Source organism: Centroberyx affinis, unplaced genomic scaffold, assembly GCF_046629955.1.
Source record: "Centroberyx affinis isolate AG114_WGS23_722 - 3 ecotype Tasmania unplaced genomic scaffold, CSIRO-AGI_Caff_v1 ptg000225l_1, whole genome shotgun sequence".
In the NCBI taxonomy this organism is placed as follows: domain Eukaryota; kingdom Metazoa; phylum Chordata; class Actinopteri; order Beryciformes; family Berycidae; genus Centroberyx; species Centroberyx affinis.
The window spans coordinates 16734-34707 of record NW_027278912.1 but is presented as its reverse complement, the minus strand read 5'-3'; the positions used below and the strand labels follow the sequence as shown (position 1 = coordinate 34707).

The 17974-nt window shown below is 43.9% G+C and overlaps 1 protein-coding gene across 1 annotated transcript in view; it reads right to left on the bottom strand.

The window, feature by feature from the left end:
• Nucleotides 1–15989, bottom strand: part of LOC139663455 (plexin-B1-like) — a 78330-nt gene extending 62341 nt beyond the window's left edge. The window contains exon 1 of the mRNA XM_071542137.1: nt 15816–15989. The gene's annotated coding sequence lies outside the window, so the exon portion shown is untranslated. The remainder of the gene's footprint in view (nt 1–15815) is intronic.
• Nucleotides 15990–17974: the final 1985 nt, after the last annotated feature.

Here is a 17974-nt window from a genome sequence, read left to right as displayed (position 1 = left end):
TTTTATGCCTGTCCTTCACCACGGGTGTCCTGGAGCCGTAAAAGCAGCATCATTCCCTTCGCCACAGGAGATCCAAATGACGGTCATTGTCTAGGAATGCTGCCTTAACTTGGCCGAAGCTCGGTCAAACCTGGAGTTTCTCCAATCCACTCTCAAGGCTGTTAAAAAAAAAAAAAAACACATAGGATACACTATGTTCTGCCTTGAGGCTCACCGATGCATCTGCGGTCTTAGCATTTTCCTACTGCCGTGCAGATGGTTTTAAACAGCAGGAAACCCTATAGCCTTCTGCCAGCTGATCCACCAGCTCCTCCAAGAGCCCCCCTGGCCTGGATCTGCTGGGTCTTGTCATGTGGAGATTCCCTCAGGTGAGATGCCGGCTCAGACACACGAGATGAACCTGAATCGTGCTCTCATATAATGTTTCCATTTGTCTTTGACCCAGACTGTGACGGCTAGGCCTGGAGCTGATCTACATGAAGACAAATGGAGAGCCAAAGACAAAGTGCACAGAACAGTTAGCATTGTGGGTAGACAGCGTTGGGTTGATAGGATTGATGTGACAGGAACAGGAAGGATTGTCGTCTTTGCTGTCATGTTTGTTCCCCTCATTGGGTTTGACCTGTATCACACAATGGTTCATCAGGTTGAGCAAACAGCCTGCAGACAAGTTATCAGAGAGCCTGAAGCACCTCTACTTTGAGAACATTAGCCGTTACATTTTGCTTTCTTAACCAGAGTGAGGTTGGAAGCAGTAAAGCTGGAAGCGTTAGCCAACAGTGCTTGTGACGCCAAGCCAAATGAAGAAACCTTATGTAAGAGTACTCAAAAAAAACAACTGCCAGGCACACACTCTCACGTTAAGGGGGCGACTTGAATCCGGATGCATTTAAGCCTTAATGGCTCCCTTTGTGGTCATGAAATGGACTGCGCCGATTTTAGCCAGGCTTCCCATTGTTGTTAGGAAATGTACAGTGACTCAACTGGTGACATGTTGTGTTCATTCACCCTTGCCAAAACTGGTGAGTCACCAGCCAAAACAGGAGGGCGAACATCTCCCTCGCACACTCTTGGGCGGGGTGGGTGGGGGGAGAGGGGAGGGGGGGCAATCACACCCAAGAATCCTCTCCAACATGCACATGCTCCAAATAAACAAGGACCTGACAGTGCCGAGAGGGCCCAACTCAACTTAAATCAAATCCGATTAACACGGAAAAGAAAATCACTGCCACACCACATGGGAGGCAGGGAAGCATATTTTCTGTAAACAAGAGGGGGAAACAGCATGTCCTTCTAAGCAGCTAAAATTGTCACAAAAGACACTCTCGTGAGAAAAAAGCAACTTCAAAAAGATGGCATTTCCAGGCGTCATAAAGTACTAAAATAAGCGTGAGCTTTTACCCTTGACTTGGCGTGTTGGCAAAGTTTGGTACACACCACAGCACCATAAGGCTTTTTCTACTGGCCTTTCTATTCCGTCCGTTAAAAGGAGTGGGAACACATACATTTCCCAAACACATCAAAAAACCCGGCTCTTCAGAGGAGGAAATGACACAACGTCATCAAAACCAACAGTGCCACCATTCCTGAGGTTGTTAAGCTGTCGGTCATAAAACTACCATTGACAGTGTGCCTTTGGCCATTGCCGCTCTATAATTAAATACCAGAACGTTCTGCTTTTTCCCCCTCTATCCCCTGGAGAATATATACAGAGACTAAAATACAATTCCAAAGCATCCTGTTCAAAAGCAGTGCCCTCTCTACTTGGCACAGGGCTGATGCCATCCTACTTCCTTCCACAAGCAAACAACTGGCTATTGCGCCCCAGATGAACAAAGGTTAAGCCAATGCAGCCCACCACAGAAAAAAACAAGGCAGCTTTGGTGCCTCAGTTTCAAATTGAAACTGAAATAGTGTTGTGGGTGAATTGCAGACACCCATAGGCATTTAGGCTAGTTCTCCTACATGACTACATCCAGATATGGGAAATGTTCCTTGGAAGCATTCTAGTGGCGCATATGGATTACTCATGTAGCTGTATAATGAACTGAGAGAGAGACTGGGCCTCCCTAACCCGTAATGAGATAAGGGATGAATGCTTTCCAATGACAGCTTGTTCATTAAGTCTAATTGTGTTCTCAGACGGAACAGGACAAGCATGGCGTCTGTATGGCCAATTCATTCAGTTGCAGTAATGGCATGCAATAGGATAAGCCCGTCATATTTAATCCGACAGCAACACACGGCATGTGTGCAAATTCTCTAGGCACATTAGCCAAGTTTGATTTTTAGTAAGTGGGGGACATTAAAGTGCAATATGTAACATGCTTTGCCTGCCACGCACATACATAGAGGTTGGTAAGGTTATCAGCTAGGTCTCATCTGCCTACTTTCATTACCAATGCTTTTTTAACTCTCAGTGCAAGGGGTCACACTCCCTCTGGCTGCACCCCCCTCCCCGTCCCTCCTCACTGCCCCACAGTTTCAACTACAACCCCCCCCCAGCCCCAGGCTCAATAGTCTGGTCTGTCCCTGCCATGCCTGTCAGGCACTTTCACACATCTTCCGGAGATCACATAAAGTTAAAGACTACAACAACGCTCCGAGTCAATCTGATTTAGAGGCAGCGGAGAGAGGGAAACAGATAGAGGGCTGTTTGTGCGGTTGTGCAGCCCACAGCCACCAAAAATTGCTGTTCGCTGAAGACAATGATTCCAGTCATGCTCACATCAGCAGTAGCAGCCAGACAAATCTCCAAGTGCAGCATCAGTTGCTGAGTTGCGGAAATTCCACTTGAATTTCTTACGAGGCAGCACATGGGATAAGTCTGAACTTGTGTTTCCACTGGCGACAGATAACACTCGATAATGAATCAAATACAACAGCAGAGGCCCAGAGGCAATCAATAAGGACATCCCCCAGGTCAGTGTGCCACTGGGATGACACCCATATACTCTCATTCAGTTGTCAGTCTACACAGGCCAGGCTTATTCCACAAAATCAGGCCAGATCAGTTCGACTCAGCCATACTGTCAATGCCAATTATACGTTACAACACAGCTTACTTGTAAAGGACAAACGGTGAAAAATGTTTTGTTCCATAACCATAATATTATTTAGTTTTTTAAAATTTGTCCCCCGTTATGAAAACTGCCTAAATACAGTGGAAGAGTTAGACTTTTATTATTTTTTTTGTGATGGTGGTAGCAATGATAGTTCCCATTAATGGAGAATTCATAGCGTTTACTGTTTTCTGTTGCACCATAAATAACCCAAAGGACATGAAGCAAGTTTTAAACATATAACTGTCTATTGTCAAAGAAAAGCTTCTATTATAATGCAAAAAGGTCACAGTTTGCATCAGGTAAGTGGAAATCAGTTTTGTCAGAATTGGATATGACTTACTACAACTGGTAGTAGCAAGATATTGTCTTGCTCATCCATTTAATTTTGGTTCGGGAAGACACAAACAGCCTAAACCTATTCCGCTACAAGGTTGGTTAATTTTAACTTCATTTGAATATCATATCATGCACCCAGTATTTTATGTAAAAAAAAAAAAAAATCTAATTATGAGCTGAGCGTACTATGACACCCACATGAGCTATATTGAAGGGAAATGTTGAGTTTAATCTCAAGTGGCAAAGCCCTTCGCTTTTAAAATCCTTTCATTACAGTGGAACCCATGGAATTGGAACAAACTTGTAGGCAAAGGTCTTACTTGGCTATGATTACTGATTTCATTACAAAGTTCAGTGAAAAGGAAAAAAGGACGTTCCACAATTTTCCACTTGATTTAACAAACACCAACAGGAGGAGCAGAGACTCGTGGGAAGATTATGGTCCACTTTCTGAGAGGATTGCTCATTTCTTTAGCCATCCATAGCTGTAATCTGCTTTTCCCGTCAAATGAGATCAGTTCAGGAACTGCTAATGCCAGTCTATCTATGATTTGGTTTAATCTAAGACAGCTTGCTCCAGTCAGAGCCAGCATGATGACGAATTGACCTGAAGAATTCCACTTCTTGAAGCTAAAGACTTCTGAATCAAATTCCATTACAAGAATTGAAATATTCAAGAATCTAATGTGCTAACATAGATCAGTGTTTGTACAAACCAGCTGTAACACTAAACAGCACGAGACTTAAATTAGACCACAGCCTTTCGATTGCCTCGTACTATGCAGGACATACGGTCGTGCCATAGTAATCAATTTGTTGCGTGTGATCAATAGGCAGCAGATTGAACGCCTGCAATCGACAGGGGATGGGGAGGGCAGGGTCAATATAGTCTGGTGATGCCCTCACTATGCTACATACCAACCAAGTAGCCAGCTAGGAACGAAACTACAACAAGGCCGGACAGTCCCATATGAATCTATCATACATTTTGGAAGCACACAACCAAAACAAGAGATAGGTTTTCTAGCGCTGGAGAGTTTTCCACATGTTCCACTCTTACACAGCCACACTGGTTTCACATCCCATCTGACATCATGAGGTAAAATGAAACATGAGATGATATTTGTGGTGCAGCGAAATGAAAACAGTTTCATTGTATCACAGCTCCTAGAGATCCGCCATGTTTTTTGGCATGACAAATGTGTGTTTTTATTTTCGGAGTCGCTGCTTAACATATTTTGGGTTAACCCCTGACACTGGGGAATGTGTTTCGGGCCAAACCGTCGCCTTGCGTGCCTGCATGGTAGCGTGTGTTTTCGGTGTAAGCGTGCTTGTGGCGTATGGAGGTCCCGACACCATGTTTCTGCTACCAGAATTCACTCCAGCTGGATCCCATCAGGACATCTGTGCTGAACATATTACACTTCAGCGCACACGTGCGGTGTGCATGTGTGTGTGTGGGCGTGCACGTGTGTGTCAGACAAGGAATATAATAACAACACGCTAAATGAGATGTATGAACTTCCGAAGAAAAAAAAAAAAAAGGGGGTCTGAATTTAATAAGATTGACACGGACTTGACATCTCTTTATTCCGATTTGGTCACCAACTGGTTTGGGAACTTGAGTGATCATAGGCTTCATTAGAGGTTTATAAGATGTTTTGTGAAATGTAACTGTAGAATATAAAATCCTTAATTGGAAATACATGTAACAAAAATCCTACACACACGGCAAAACTAATGAAGACAAAGTATGTTACCAGTGATTAGCCCTTGTACCACAACAGACATGAACAAAAACAAGAGTGTGTTGGGTAGGTGATGAGCCATGACTGCAGTGTAAGCCTGAAGGAAAGTAAAAACAAGGCAACTTTAAGTCAAATTGAGTTGCTCCAGTGGAAACCATGCCTAACGTCCTTCTGCAAAACACCCCAATAATGTCAAATAGGAGGGGGAGTTTAATTGTGTAACGGCTCCTCTCACATCACTCCTGCTGAGTACTGCATGGAAATACCACCAGCACAAAGAACAAATATCCTTGTCCTTTGTCTCTATATGCAATTGAGAAAAATTAAATGAAGTGAAGCCAGCTGAGGTTCAAGACATATGCAGTAACAAAAAATGGACACATGTGAGTCCAGGCAACCCGCTGAGCCCCTGTCGTCTTCAACTGCCCGGAGGGGGGGGTCGGTTTTATCGACAGGATCCTTGGACGCCTGCGGGCCCCGGGACTTGGGCTGTGTTGACGTTTTAATGGAAGGAATGTTAATGGCCGAAAGGCTTGAGATAGTCCCCCTGACTATCTGCCAACGGGACAGCGCGGGAGGACGAGAAGAATCGAAAGGAGAGGATGGTAGAGAGGAGGAAAATAGCAATAGGATACAGTAAAGAAAAATATAATGGGGTATTAAAAATAACGCAGCCGACAATTTCAACACTGAGTATGAATGAAAGGAACAGAAAATATGCTAGCCAACTTCCATGACCCCTCGGTAGCTATTCTATGCTAATGTGCTAGCTAGCTTCTACACAGAAAGACAGCAAGGGAAAAACAAACAGCATACAGTGAAAGAACTATATGGGGAGGGGCAGGTGCCAAAATGCAGGCAATAAAGATAAGAGACAATTTTGGATGTGCTACTATCAGCGATAATCTTTTATTATGGTTTAGTTTATAGCTAATTGCTGTCACCGTTTTGGGGCAATTTGCAAAGTGGAGCAGCAAGACAACATTTCACACCCATTTAGCAACTGGAGAGAGTTTGGTGTGACCAGCAGGACAATACTCAGTCTCCTATGTGGAAAACAGAGGGACTTTTGTGTAACTGACACACACACACACACACCTCTCCCAACAAACTGCCTATTCGGACTCAGGGAACAACTACAAATGTCAGTATTGCACCACTGTTGGAATTATGTGGCAGAAAACACACACACACACACACACAAACACACACACACACAACACACCCCTAAGAGTCCTCCATAACCCTGGAAACAGAGGCCTAGTTCATTTCCAGCCAGATTAAAGCTACTGAGGTGGAGCGGGTGGAAAAGATTATTCTTGGTAAGCAAGAAAAAAAAAACCTAAGCTCTCCATTAATAACACAAAGAGAGAGTTATTTATGAAGGCTGCCTGTAGGCTCGTTGGTTTAAACAGAGACATCTAGTATAATGTAAGCCGAGCATGTTAAGCCATTACATTACAACTTTTACACCGGGACCAGCCCAGCGCTTTCTGCAGGCTGACTCCCTCACAAGGCATGTAGACAGTAATTTGTATATTTTGGACTTTGTAAAATCATGCATTAGTCACACTGTATGGTTCTCAGTTTATTCAGCAGGATTATAGAGCAGTAAATGAGGAATAGAACCAAAATTTCAGATCGGCTTAAGGAATGCCTAAATCAAAGCCTTGTAATCCAACACGGGGAGAGCAACAGTGCAGCTTGTATACTGCAAGACTGTGTGCCATAGCTCAGCTTACCAACAAGTGGCAAAAGGTTGCTAGGAAACACTTTGGTCTGTTAGGGTGTTCACACACACACACACAGAAACGGATATGCATTCACATACTCACACACACACGTATTAACTTAAGTCTTGGTAACTCAGCGGTGTTAAAAGCTTCCTGGAGAAAAGCTGTGTTAAGGGAGTATCATGTCTATGGAGGGCTGACAGACGACCCCTGACCCCTGACCGTTTAGGGAGTGCGAACCAACAGGAAGTGTCATGGTCAGAGGAGGAACACATGCAGGTTGTCAGGTTGTAAAAACACTCTGCTCTGCCCTGGCACATGTCTGCTGTATGCAACGACATGTTAAGTGAGCCTTTAAAAAGGGATACAATCAGGTTACTCTATGGCTCCTGTGGCAGTGTGTTAAGTAAGCAGTCATTACAGCCACAGACATTTGCTATGAAGGGCCAAAATGCTTTTGTCAGGTGCACATGTTGTAGGGTAATTATGATTTCTTTATTTCCAATGCTGGAAGTTATGCTTATCTAAACTACAGGATTACATGGTCCTCTATGGGGTGAGAAAAATGTATGACCCTGGGTTATGAAGCCCTTTCAAAACATATTGTAGAATTTAAAATGGCATGGCTGTCAGTGATATTCAGTGTTACTGGATAGACAATTTGTATACCTAAAGTTAGGCAAGGTAAATTTCAGGCACCCCAGGGAGATTATGTCCTGTACTTGTGGAGTCCACCAGCAGCCAGCCAAGGTCCTGAACTTTTAACACGCCTGTCCAACATTCGTCCTTGGCTTTCCATAGCAACCCCCCTTTTCCCAGGACAGAGGGTCCCTCCCCCTGGGGCGTTTAAAGGGAGTTAAGGGGGGGTGGGTCGCTTTAGGGGGGAGCTGTCTTGAGAAAAAGGGCGTTTCTGGGGAAACTGAGCACTCCCCGATTTCCAAGGGCCTTCATGGTTGCCACTTGGCAACGGTCTGCTGTCGGTATTCCAAAATGCTGCTTTTCACGTCCGTGTGCGTGCCTGGAAAAACCACACACACTAGCACAAAAAGAAAAAACCCGGCTAGTGTCACCATAGCAGATGCTTCTTGTATTGTTGCCTCTGGAGTCAAAAGCCAAAGCTAGCTGCCTGACGTCACTTAGATGATATTCAATTTCAAGAGCGCTTTAAAATCCATTCACTTCCAATCATAAGCCGGGGTGAATGGCCACCTGTCTAACTGCAGCCATGCAATGCAAAGCACCATTCAACAAGAACAAAGAAAGATTTCACACTGAACATCAATCCCTGAATCCCTGATCAAAATTCCTACATCTGCCCTAAACCATTGGCATCTCCACAGCACAGACTTGAGAAAAAATGTGAAACTCTTAACTGTGAGACTTCACAACATGTTATCTGAGAAGCTGTTTGGATGCTGGAGTTTGGATGCTGGAGGCTGGTTTCCAGATGGTGGACACTCCCTCTTCAGCCACACCCACTCACCTGTCCTTCCTCTGAGGAGGAAGAGGAGAGGAGCCTGCAGTCAACACCAGCTGTTCTCCAACTGACAGACAGGAGAGGAGACACACACACACACACATCCTCCTTTTCCTGTCCTCTCCCCTTCCCCCATTCTCCCCAAGTTAGGCCTTTACCTCTCTACCCCCCGCCCCTTCTCTTCCCAACCTCCGCCTGCTTCCCCCTCTCTTGTTGGCTGGCCTTTTCAGCCTCCTCTTCAACAAAAGAAACAAAGGAGGCAGGGCCACTTTCCCTCTCTCTTCCCCCCTGCAGAGAGAAGGGAGGGAGGGAGTGAGGAGAGAGAGATACTAGAGCTGCAGAGACTAGACCACCCTTTTCGAAGCTGCAAAGGCCAAGCACAGTAAAAAAAAAAAAAAAGTATCTGCAGGCACGCAGCCTATACCAACACATGCAGACATGCAAACTGCATGCAAAGGGCATTATAGCATTTTCACAAGCATCTCAATGGAGTATGCACAAGCCTGCGCAGGTGCAGACAGTAACACAACAATGCAAAAACAGTAACCATGAAACACCTGAACCCGGGTTATTTTGTTGAGATCTTTGCACGTTCTGAACCAGTTTTCCCCAAACTCACGTCATGCACCTTAAAGCCCAACGTGACACAATGAAAAGTGTGTGTGTGTGTGTTCTTGTACTTCTGTCCTTGTGAGAACCAGATTGAGGGTTTTTTTTGGCAGTTGCCTTTATTAGAGAGTGAAGAAAGATGGGACAGACGGGGGAAAAAAAAGAGAGGGGATGACCTGCAACAAAGGTACCAGACCAGATTCAAACCCAAGATGCCCCAACCAGTTTGAGTTTTAGACCTTGGGAGTGAGGATGTTTTTGTGAAGCGGGGGTGTTTTGGCAGCTCCTCACTTCTTTAAGGGGTCGGTTTAGGGTTAGGGCTTGGGTTTGTGGTTAAGATTAGAATTAGGATTAGGTTAGGGTTAAAGGAACACACCACCCTCAGATACTCTTACACTGTTATGGAATGCAATGAACACTAGTAATTGATGATACATGAGTTATTTCGAAGTGTTGTAATTTACCTTTTTGTTGTACCCACTGTTCCTCAACCTGCCTCATCTAATTCTACTTTAGTTAGTGATTACCTACATTTCCCAGCATGTCTTTCAACATCCTCAAGTGAACATGCCTGGACTTGATACATGGGTTTTACGTGTAAGTGGAGAGATGGTAGCGAAATCGATAGCGATAGTGAGAGCGTCAGTTGGCAGTCGAAAAAAGTTGTGCCCTTTAAAAAACACTACCAAACAACAAAATGGGTCCAGAACGACAGGGTACATCACCAGTAGTTGTTTTCAATAGTGTTAAAGTGTTTTAGGTTGGATTTTTCTTTTAGGGTTAAATTTAGTTTAGTTTTTAAGTTAGGCATGTAGTGGAAAGGACTGAGGCTAATGTTAGGGGTTAGGGAATGTGTTCAAGGAAGGGTCCTCATAAGGATAGAAGTACAAGTGTCTGTGTGTGTTCAAAGTCTCCACCCTCACCTACCCCAGGTGGAGGTCTCATCTTCTCATCAGGGGTGCAATGACAAAGCCCCTCTCAGCCATGTCATCCTATCTCACTAGCGGGGGCCTCTTTCTCTGAGGGCCTTCCGCAAGCGGCTGCTTCGACGTTGACGGGGAGATGGGAAAACGATATGGGAGCGCGGGTATGCGTGAATGCAAGCGCGAGGGAATACGGAGAAAATGAGAGCGGCTAAAAAAGTGCCAAGTGTTGGAGGTGGAGGAGGTAAAGGGGAAAATTTGCGTTGAGTTTTGCGAGGAAGAGCGATGGAGAGGCATCTGAGTGACAGAGACAGAAAAGAGAAAAAATACTCTGTGGATCATGCTAATGCCATCTGTTACAATAGCCCACTCTATACGTTGACCGCACCATGAACTTTAAAGACTAGACCCCTGTTCCCTCACCCCCCTTTCAATCACACAACCTTCCTCGTTGGACTGTGTGCTGCTTGGGGAAGGTGCATCATTTACAGCAATTCATTCCTGTTTGACTACATTGTTTAACAAGATCGGCCACGCAGATATCTCAAACCGGCATCACGCATGTCAATAATACGATTAACTTAGTAAAAGAGGGTTTTTTGTTTTACTCAGTCAGTTCAGGCCAACTTCACCTTGAGGCAGACTGTGCATCACGTGCTCTGCTGTTTCAACACTGACCTTAGGCAAACACACAACTCCATTCATGAGGGAACAATCGCAAACACACACATGCACACACACACACACACACACACACACACACACACACCATGAGCCGCATGTGGTGGAAGCATGCAGGGTGCCCTGATGAGTTAATAATTCACACTCTTATAGAGCACTTCGCTCGCTGCTTCAAAGGAATTCCAACACTGTACTGAATCTATTTTACATTCCAGAGCACTGTATGTATCTGGGTCTCCATTTACATATCTGAATAATGAACAGGCTACCCTTTCTAATTAAATCCTAAGAGAATCCTTAGTGTTATCACAGTTCTTGTTATCAGAAAGAAAATCCTCAGTCCTTTTCGCCCCCCCCCCCAAAAAAAAAATCAAAGGCTCGCTGATTTAAATCACGGACATGGAAAGACGGGAGCTGCAGCCCGTCCAGCTAGGGCTTTTGAGCCGCTATGTTCACCGCAAGCAATATGCAAAAATCTGTGTGAATCCAAATGTGACTACCAGAAATTGGGGAGGATAGCCAGTCAAGTTTAAAGGAACAAAATCTGGGATTCCAGGCACAGCGGCGCTCCTGATACAGGCCAGGCCATTGATGAGGAAAGATGGGAATTAAGATTATTCATGATAGTGTAGCATCAGGGGCTTTTTTAAATTTGCCTGAAACTCTAAATCTACATGCATAAAATAGTTAATCCATTCTGGGTTTTCTTTTTATTTTATCTCAAGGCCTTTATTTATAAATGTGCATAAATTTACAAATTATTGCGTGACTTTGTCATGGAAATTTGCTCTGCTACAGCACAGAGAAAATGTATGTCACTGAAATCATGAAATAACCTATTTAGTAAAAGATCCAGTTCACAATTCATTTGCTTAGTGCATCAGATGGCACAGATTCCAAGCTCTTTTGTTGATTTCTAAATACTTTCAGATCTACATATGTCTTCAGATGAGGCTGTATTTAACGTGTGCCATCTAGACGGATCTTCAGATCTCATACAGGGTGGCACAGAGTGTCAGACTCTCTACCCATCCTTTATCCCTCTGCTCAGGGTTTGCACCACCAGCATATTGTCCCTAATCTTTTTGCATCTGCTGGCTTGCAAAGCCCATTAAACAGCCAGACCACTCTGATAAGGTTACTGACTTAATGCTCAGTGACATAATTAAATTGAGTATTTAATCTGACCATGGGAGCGGAGGGGCCCTAGACCCCTGCCGGGCAAGGGAAGCATTCACATGTCTAGCCTTGGCTGCCCTTCCAAATAACTTGTACTTTGATCTATGTTGGGGTGATCGTCCTCTCCACCACACCAGATAAGAGAGTTGCAGAGGATGTCTGCCCCAAATATTTCCTTTCAGCTGACCGCTCTTGTTGGATTTCCGGTGCATATCAATCCTTGAATCACATCAATCACTTGGTACATATCAGTAGCGGGAGGCAGAACAGAAGCCTAACCCTGGGGGAAATTGTTTGATACTTAATAGAGGCAGAGATAACAATTTCTCCACCGACAGTAGCCTCAATAGACCAGCATGCAATGCAGCCACAAGACATGTCGTGTTTTGAGTAAGGGGTGAAAGTCATTCCGGGAAACGTAGGAAATCACTAGCTGAAGCAGAAGTAGATGAGGCAGGTTGATGGAAAACGGGTACACCAAAACTAAACCACTAAGTAACTTCTGGAATGCACTGAACATCGCAAATTGCCGATATCTGAAAGTATGCGAGGGTGGAATTTTCCTTTAACGATGCACTCGGGGAGTACATTCATCTCAGGGGAAAGTGGCTTATAGCTCTCTATATCACATCTGACTTGGCACCTTGCAGTGACAGCTCCGTCCTGACCGGAGCGCGTTCGGAGACACTTACTCAACGCCTCCGCCGGTGATCTAGTGCCATCGGCCGCCAGTTGCAGTTCATCAAACCCTCCCGCCGCCCTTGACAATCTCCCCACCTGTTAATTACCGGACGGGCGGCGTAAATGTCACGGCCGATGCTGAACGAGACAAATCATGGGAATGCTGCTTCGCCTCTCATCAAGACGCCGTCCGCCCTCCCGTCCTCACCCCGGGCAGATGACGCCGGTTGACTCGTGTTAAGGACATTTGGTCGGTCGGAAGGGGGGGGGGGGGGCGTGATGAAAGGTTTCTGACGCCACATGTTCCCTGTGTTCCCTCCAGCTGCCCAGACACGGAAAACAAGAGCCGTCGACACCCATCCCCCTTTCACCCTTTGACCTTTGGCACCTTGACAGTGACAGAATGTGTGAGGTGAGCCGTGTGTATTGGAGAAGTACTCTAACCAACTCTGAAGTCGGTTGTTAGTAATTAGTCTAAAAGGGAATTCAGTGATTCACCTAAAGTAAGCAATCAATCAAAAATGTGCATGAGACAGTCAAGAAATTGAAAAATGGAAGCATTTACAGTTTATAAAGTATTCACACATGTATAATACAGCAATAATTTGTATTGTTTGCTGTACTATCCCATGGGGCTTTTATACAAAACGTAAGAGAACACACATAATCAACTGGTGCTGAAATTGCTTTCTATATTTTCATCATTACCCCTGAAATGCCAGTAAGCTCTTTTCCCTCAGGGTTTCCTAAAATTAAATGGAAAAAAGTCCAAGTCCACCTCTTTCATCTGGCACCCTTTTAAAACTGCATTTTTTCCCCCCCATCTCAGGTCATTCCAGGTCAAGCCTTTAAAGGTCAAACTGTGCACACCATAATGACGGCATTTATACACAAGGCCAAAGGTCATTTTACAAGTCCAGACAGCTCTGGGTCTTGGTGTCTGACTTTATCCAGGTACAAGTGCAAGAACGTGCCGGCTACTAGTTCTGCTAATAAACAGTCATTCACGCCAGAGGCAAAGAAAACACGCGCCCCACTCAAGTCTCAGAGACTACTCTCTTCTCCACTTAAATAAAACTCTTCCCTAATTACTTACACTCACAGTCCGACATGAACCACAATCATGAGAAGGCTAACTGTTATTCAACTTCAGGAAGTCGCGGCCAGCTTGAGAAAGACCTGTATTTGTATGTGTCACACTTGACCAATTTTCAGTAACTGGAGACTATCTTTATTTTAAAACCAGAAAATTAAAGATAATTTGATTTGGGCGTATGGCCCCACACAGAATTAAACATTCATACTGCAACGCCTCAAAGGGCTCTGCATCTCTGTGCTCTATGCTCACAAACATGCCTTCATCACCAAAACTACTAGAGATTAACCAAGTACAAAGACCATTCAACAGAGACGGTGGACTGTTGTGTTTCATGTAATATAGGAACTAAATCACTCACCCCGCAAAAAACGCATATTCTAGTTATGCCAATGCTACAAGCAATCTGAGTTAAATGAGCAAATCACCATCATCAGCATCATCATCAGGAAGGGATATTACATCTCATTTCCTGGCTTATACTAAGCTGTCAATTAAGTTGAGAAGCAACAGGAGCAGATGGCCGTGGTTTAAGGAACAGCACTACACTGTGAGGAGAGACTGTCACCCATGGGACACAAAAACACAAAGGTCACACACTCTCACTGACGGGCCTTGTGTTGGACTGTCACCCATGACAAGTGTAGTCAAGTGAATATCGACACGCACAATAAAATGTTCAACAAATGGGTGTGTTAAAAAAACATCTTATTAAGTCATCTCTTATGGTTATTTCTCATGGCTTTTAGACAGATGCTCCTTTCCATCAGAAGGCATTGAGCAATACTGTATTTTAGTGCACACTGTAACCAGTATTGCTCATAATTTGTAAAATACAAACTGGGTTAATGCATAGGAAAGCATTTGAGTAACAGACTTCTCTCTTATCCATGGATGTAGTGGAGGTTAAACCCACATAAAGTCAGTTTGCCCAACCTTTTTCTGGCAACAAATCTTTATGCCAGAAATGCATAGTACATATCATAGAAGCTAGTATCAAACTGAAGTTATATGATGATGGGTCTTTTAAGGAAAAATAAGGATTAATTAGGTGCTTTTCTGAAAGTATAATTGAGTTATGTTTATAGTGGTGGTGGTTAACCTTATGATGATCACCGATTACCCATCTACCATCACTGTCCTTATGTTACCGCAGTTTGAGCATGGCTGGTGTGTGGAGATTTAGAATTCATCCGCGAAAGGTTCCGTTCTATCCTGTGCGGAGAGAAATGCGTTCCAAACGCCTTTCAAGAATCTGTCTTTTAAGGTTGCCGTGTTTATCGGCACACACGTACTTCGTAAAACATTACCTAAGACCTTTTCGGAATCCTTATGTTTCACTGGTAAATTCGGCACACATTTAATCCACCAAGCAGCACTTACTTCCATAAAAATGTTTACTTTTATAAACGGTTCGCACACGTCTTCCACCAAATACACCGTGGTGGTGGGCGGCAGCGAGCAGTGCGGACCAATTCTAAAAGTTGAGAAAATTTACTGAAATAAAGTGCTGCTTTCACCACTCATACGTCGACTTAAAACGGACTACTTTCAAGTGAAATTCGACGTATCTGGGGTGCTGCCAGCAGAGATAGGAAATGTAAACGTCAGAAATAGCACATCTCTGAATGAAACTGGCACTGCCAAAAAGACTGTGGGCCGAAGCTGTTTCCAGGGCTGGTGTGCCCATGAGCTCGGCTATATAGGCTACACTTACACTATGAAGAGCACGACTTTATGAATGCATACCAGTGATGAAGATTTGGTTTTATCTCTTCACCTGTCATAAAATAAGTGGCAGTCATTTTTCACAAGTTTCTACTGAAAATTGTCCGTGAGCGACGACGCCTAGAGGACATAAGTAAGCTAGCTGACCGAAGGAAAAAGCCCTCATTAAAACACAGAGATACCGCCTCATTCAATGAAGGCTTAGAAACTTTCATCTGACTTTCATTACTTTAACTTTTGAGTTGTTTTGAAACAAGGCTTCTGGTTTCGTTTGATTACTGGGTAAGACTATTATGTGGGCTAACTACAATAATACAAGCTATCAACAAGTGCAGAAAGATAAGCACCTAACCTTTCCAGAAGTGGATAGTGAAAACTTGTTCCAATAACGCTTCAGTATGGTAATTTATTAACAAGGCGATACTGCCTGGCGAACAATGAGGTTCTAAAAAGACAAGCAACTGCAAAAAGCTATGCATTTGTAATTTCAACTGAAATCAACATAAACAAGAAAGTAGACTCGATTCAATAGAGGCGAACGAAACCCACTGCCACTCACCTTGCTCTGTGTACAACTCTTTTTCTTGGCGGTCCAACTGCTCGTTTAACGTTACTCCTCGTTACAGAGAACCAAGCAGGTTTTCTTTGATTTCACTGAGATTATCCAATTTGTTCGCAACTGTTTTTTGTTTTTGTTTTTTTACATCCAGACAAAACAGGCGAGACAAGTATTCCCCGGGGTTACGAGAACACAAATTCCATTGTCGTTCAGACTTGCAAATTTCTTCTCAGACGTCCAACTTCACCGGTTTCCCAAACACCTCACAGTTTGGTGATTTTTTTGTGCATTTATTCCATGCAGTAAAAAGTCATGCGTAGTATCGTTTTTTTCTCCCCTGCTGAGGTTGCACTCCGCAGGCTTCTTCCACCACATGTACCCGGCAAGTCGTGGTGCGTGGATGGCTTGGGACGACTAGCAGTGCCCAGCCCTCCACAGGCGTAAAAAGGGGTTTGGCAATGGGATTTTGTGCTGCCTTCAAGTGCTCCTCGTAATCTCCTGCTTCCGAGGTGGCAAGATTCAAGTGCTTTTGGTCGGAAATAACAAAATGCACCTTCAAACTTCTGTTGTATTTTGGCAGGCTGTGGTTTTATTTCAAAACTCAAGTGAACCAAGCCACTTTGTACTACAGCAGCAGAATGAAGAGGAGGAACCTCGGTAAACATGAGCGTGCTGTGTGGGGTTTAGGCTACTCACGTGTTGTACACATCTGTTTAGCATCAGCTGATGATACTCTCTAGTGGTCATGTAGTAAATCCACACTCTCCCAGTCGTATTTGCCGCTTTGTTAGGTCTTTCGTGTGCATGTAAACCATGATTCCAATATTTCCGCGAGTACCTGAAGGCAGCATCAGCTATTGGTGAAAGGCTGGTGAATGGCGGACCCCTTCTGGCCAACTGGAGACATGCTTGCCTCATCTGCCTGGGTTCGAGGTTTAGCAGGGGTCTCCCAAACCTTTTCACTCCACGGACCCCCATGAAGATACATATTAGCCCACGGACCACCACTTGACAAGATTTTATCCCACGAAGCCACTTCTGGGCGGATTTTTTTTTTTTGCAGTTAGATGGTTTAGCTGAAATTGTATACCTGTTTACACTGTAGCTGTGGCAGTTGGGAGAGTGAACACCATGGCAGCTGAATTCATTCATTGTGCAATATTTTAAAACTTAATGGGGAAAGTGTTTCTCGTGTTGCTGAGTATGGAGGACCATGACTGCCAAAATAAAAAATAAATAAAAAATACAGAAATACATAAGTTTGGGGAAATAAATAGGGGGAAAATGCAAAGGGACAATAATACAGAAATAAATACAGAAATACATGTAAAAATGAAAAGAATTAATAAATAAAATGGAAAATTAAATGGGAAAGTAAAAAAAAAATAGGGGAATTAATACAAAGGTAAATAAATACAGAAGCAAATTAAAACAGAAATATCAATTTATGTCACATTTTATCAATTAATGAATGCCTACATTTATTTTTAATATTATTTTTGGTGCTTTTAATGGCATATTAATATATTTATTGAGTCATTTATTTTTGATTTTGGCAGTTACGGTCCCCCATAGCTGAGGACCTTGTCGAACCCTAATAGATGTATTACATATGCAAGGATTTGATTAGAATGAAAGAAATAAAGAAAGACAGAGTTTTTTGTTATACTCTTTTAAAATTGGCAGCAGCCTCCAGCTATAATGGACCATGAAACAAGCATCACTTGTGTGCAACGACCACATAAAACCAGAAGTGGCAGGACTGGAGCTGTAATGGATAGCAAATATTTCCTGTTCATGTTTAGGCCTGAAAGCTTGCATTCTGAGTGACATGTGGGCCAGTAGGCTTGTCTTCAGCACACTGGCGAAGGCTCTCATTTGCATAATGCGTTGCGGGGCCAGAGTCCTCACCTTCCGAGACATCTGATGCATATCAACAGAGACCACACAGGGATCACAAAACCCGCTGCACACACTCGTCCTCTTTAAGGAGGGGCTTTCTCTTGCTCCGTGCACCTTTGTCCTCGTTGGCCTCGTTGAAAAGAAGCCTTTTATCTTTTCCGCTCTGAACTCTGCTTTAATAAAGACAAAAACATAGATAGGTTACACTCACTTCAAAGATGCCCCCCCCCCGCACCCGCACCCCCACCCCCTCTGTC